Below are 4,586 nucleotides of genomic sequence, written 5' to 3'. Positions count from 1 at the left end.
GGGCACTGTGGCCCAGCAGGTTGACACATAAAATAAACCATCACAAATATTTACCTACTGGAAGGGTTAAAATAAAATAATAAAAGACAGATAATACCAAGCATTATCAACGATGTGGAGCAACTGGACTCTCTCATACGTGGGAATATAAATTGGTTCAATCACTTGCAAAATTGTTTTGGCATTACATACTAAAGCTTGAGCATACACAATGACAGCAATCGTGACTCTGCAATTCCGTCCATAAGTGTCTCCACCCAGCAAAAATCCTTGTTTGTATTCACTGAAAAACATATATAAGAATATTCATGGCAACACTATTTATAATAGCCAAAATTGGAAACAATCCAAGTGACTTTGTAGAGGAGGTGGATTTTAGAAATGCCTTGACATCTGGGGCTGATTTTGAAGAGTGGAGATGGTGCAAAGATGCCTGTCAGAACAAGAGGCTTCTGTGACCAAGGAAGCTCAGAATAAGAGTGTCGGGAAGGGGTGAGGACATTCCTGTATTTGGTACCCTGCTGGCCTCTCTTCTGTTCCATCGCGTCCATCTCCTAGCCTTCCTCCTTCTCGTTCTCTCCCTCACTACCCCCTCCTGTTTCTCCTTCCTTTTGTTTTTCCACATATTCTCTGCTCCTACCTGGACCTTTTCTTTCCACTTTCTTCTGCATGGGAATCCAAGTACTGAGTTTCTGAATTCATATTTTGTTTCCTGAATCAACTGTAAAGCCCAGATAAATGTTCACAACCATGTTTAAGTAAGTCGACAAAAAACCAAACAACACAATCAAAAAATGGGCAGAAGATCTAAACAGACATTTCTCCAAAGAAGACATACAGATGGCCAAAAAGCACATGAGAAGATGCTCGACATCACTAATTATCAGAGAAATGCAAATCAAAACTACAATGAGGTATCACCTCACACCGGTCAGAATGGCCTTCATCAAAAAGTCTACAAACAATAAATGCTGGAGAGGGTGTGGAGTAAAAGGAACCCTCCTACACTGTTGGTGGGAATGTAAATTGGTACAGCCACTATGGAGAACAGTATGGAGGTTCCTTAAAAAACTAAAAGTAGAACTACCATAGGATCCAACAATCCCACTCCTGGGCATATATCAGAGGAAACCATAATCCGAAAGGAAACATGCACCCCAATGTTCATTGCAGCACTGTTTACCATAGCCAAGACATGGAAGTAACCTAAGTGTCCATCAACAGGGGAATGGGTAAAGAAGATGTGGTACATATATACAATGGAATATTACTCAGCCATAACAAAGAATGAAATAATACCATTTGCAGCAACATAGATGGACCTAGAGATCATCATACTGAGTGAAGGAAGTCAGACAGAGAAAGACAAATATCAAATGATATCACTTATATGTGGAATCTAAAAAAAGGAACATATGAACTTTTTTAATCTATAGAAACAGAGTCATGGATGTAGAAAAAACTTATGGTTACCAGGGGGAAAGGAGGGGAGGGATATATTGGGAGATTGGGATTGACATATACACACTACCATATATAAAATAGATACCTAATAAGGACCTACTATTTAGCACAAGGAACTCTACTCAATACTCTGTTAACCCCTATGGGAAAAGAATGTTAAAAAGGGTGGATATAGGTATATGTATGTATAACTGATTCACTTTGCTGTACAGCAGAAAGTAACACAACACTGTAAATCAACTATACTCAAATAAATTTTTTTAAGTCGATGGTTCAAATACCATTTTATTGTGCAGTGTTGGGCGAGTCAATTCTCAGTTTCTTCATCTTTAAAATGGTGCTAATATTATCTACCTGATAGGGTTCTATTGGTGATTAAGTGAGATAATCCATGTAATGCCAATTCAATGCCTGGGGCATAGTAAGGCTTCAAAAATTGTAGCTGTTAGAATATATACTGTTTTTATAAATTTTGAGTTCCCTAGAACAGATAGTAGCAGTGAAATCACCTCCACCCTAGGAGAGGAAGGAATCTGACTTGGAGGCTGAGTGAATCCAAGTTGGCATGACCTGTAAATAAAGAAAAAAGAACGGCCTTCCTCAATTCAGGATTTGATATCATGCTGACACCGTGGTAGACTTACTCCTCTATTTCAAACTGTCAGTGTTTCAGGAGGACAGGTTATTTGACCCAAGGGAAATAGGTGACGAATGACACAGGGTGAACAAGACTACAGAGCAGTTTCGGTTGATAGTGGCAGGAAACTATGCAAAGGAGCCTTCGTCAGGTGCGGATAAAACCGTAGTCGGCAGGATTTGAACCTGCGCGGGGAAACCCCAATGGATTTCAAGTCCATCGCCTTAACCACTCGGCCACGACTACCTGCTGAAGACTGCTTCTTGTTAACAGTGTTGAAGGTATAGAGAGCAGCGTGCCATTTAATCGCTGTGAATTAAAACATAGTGAAAGCTATTTTGGTACATAACTATTAGGTCTGGCAACAAAGAATTTCCTATGTCCATTCAGGGCTTCTCACGCTTGGATGAAATAAGTCATCCACGGCAAACTGAAATTCTGCGGAGGAAGATGGAACTCAAAGAATCATTCTGAGACAAAGGGATTCGAATGCTCTGTGCCCTAGAACTGAGTGTCGCCCTAGTTGCCTCAGACCTGCAAGTGCCAATGGAACTGGAAACGGGCTGGAAGAAATCTGGGGAAATCCGAAATCGTGGGGCCAGTCGCGTTTACTTTTCAACGTTAAACACTAAAACAGAAATATCTTCAATGGCTTTCAACTGCTTTTACCTTTCCCTGCCTTAAAAGAACTACTTGAAACCGGACTTGAGCCGGGTGCGGGGTGAGAGGGGTGGGGAGGGTCCAGAAACTGAAGGAAAAGATGCTGGGAAGATCTCCAACCCCTTAGGAGAAGTTCACTCCTTTTCGCCTTCCCCAGAGAGGAAAGCCCATAGACCAGGAGCCTTACCAGGGAGACGCAGCCTGAGGACATTCTCTATCTCTCTTAACACACAAGGTCGTGAATGCCAGACTAAATCTAGCTGTAGATTTAGTCCGGGTTTAGAGACTTGATTCAGTGAAACACTGTAGAAGTGGATTCTTTTTTCCTTTTTTTTCCCTTTTTTTTTTTTTAATGGGAAATTTAGGACTATAGCTCTGAGTTCTGAGAATTGAAGTACTTTGCCAAAAACACCGTCAAGTAGATTCAGACAGACTTTCAGTTACAAACGGGAGAATGCCTTTCATGGCTGAGGCCCTCAAACTCTTTCATACGTAGAGCTCTCCCATATCTGTTGTCATTTACGACAGGCAAAGAGACAGTTGTTCCTGTAGTGAGTTGAGTTGTGTCACCCAATAAGATACATTGAAATCCTAATTCGAGATACCTGTGAATATGACTTTATTTGAAAGTAGTCCTTGCCAGTGCAATCAAGTTAAGATGAGCTCATACTGGATTAGGGTGGGCCCTGAATCCAATGATAGTGTCCTTATAAGGAGAGGGAGATTTGAGACATACAGAAAAACAGACACACAGAGATGGAGATTGTGTGAAAGGGAGGCAGAGACTGGAATGATGCAGCCGCAAACCAAGGAGCTACAAGGGTTTCCAGCAACCACCAGAAGCTAGGAGAGAGCCATGAAACAGAGTCTCCTGCAGACCCTCTAGAACCAAACTTGCAGACACCTTGAATTTGGATTTCTGGCCTCTGGAACTGCGAAAGAATAAATTACTGCTGTTTTAAGCCACCCACTTTGTGGTAATTTGTTAAGACAGCCCTAGGAAGCTAACACTGTTCCCCTCTCCTTATGCTTGGAACAAGATCCTTCTTGCCACTTTAGCACTTCTAAATTCCACCAGCGAGGCTCATGCAAATAGTTACTCCCTTTCATATGGTAAACTCATTTTGAACAAAACTCTCCTAGGGAGGTAATCCAAACTAAAAGAAATCATTTATGTGCAGAGACATTTATGATACTTTTAGTTATAACAATAAAATAATTAAACATTTTCAATAATGGGGAGGGGGATGATTATATAACTTGGAGTATATATATACCTGGAAGAATATTACCAAGCCATTGAAAATAATATTTTGTAAGAAGTTTTGAATAGCTCAGGGGAGAAGCACAAGATATAATGTTAAATGAAAAGAGTAGGATAAAAAATATATGTGCTATATGACCTCAAATATGTAAAATTTGGGGGGGTGGGAGAAAATAAACAAAAGTGTTGCTAGTGTAGTTTCTGGGTTGTGTGATTGAGGGTTATTATTTTTTTCTTTGTTTTTCTATGATGTGAAGCAGACATCATTATTCAAGTTTTAAAAGTGAGGAAGCAGAAATAGTGATTTTATTGCTGGAACAAGAAAAACGTAGTCTCTAGATACGAGACTTTTGTATTACTCCGTAATCAAACATTGAGCTCAAGTGGTCATTTTCCAAAGCGACTACTGTTTGCTATGGTGGTGAAACCCAGGACTTTATCTTTGCTTTCTTATGATGCTTGTAAGTTAACAATAAATGTAATTAAAAGAGGTGTAATCTCACAGTGATGAAAAGAGCAGGAGAGCAAATAACAGATGGTAAGAAGAATTGTTTGCTTTCC

General features: G+C 40.1%; 1 non-coding gene across 1 annotated transcript; it reads right to left on the bottom strand.

The window, feature by feature from the left end:
• Window positions 1-2,265: 2,265 nt before the first annotated feature.
• Window positions 2,266-2,347, bottom strand: TRNAS-UGA. Its single transcript has one exon. It is a non-coding gene; the product is annotated as a tRNA-Ser (tRNA).
• Window positions 2,348-4,586: the final 2,239 nt, after the last annotated feature.

The sequence above is a fragment of the Phocoena sinus genome, chromosome 11 (genome assembly GCF_008692025.1).
Source record: "Phocoena sinus isolate mPhoSin1 chromosome 11, mPhoSin1.pri, whole genome shotgun sequence".
Classification (NCBI taxonomy): Eukaryota; Metazoa; Chordata; class Mammalia; order Artiodactyla; family Phocoenidae; genus Phocoena; species Phocoena sinus.
The sequence above is the reverse complement of the archived record's forward strand: the minus strand, read 5'-3'. Positions and strand labels throughout refer to the sequence as shown.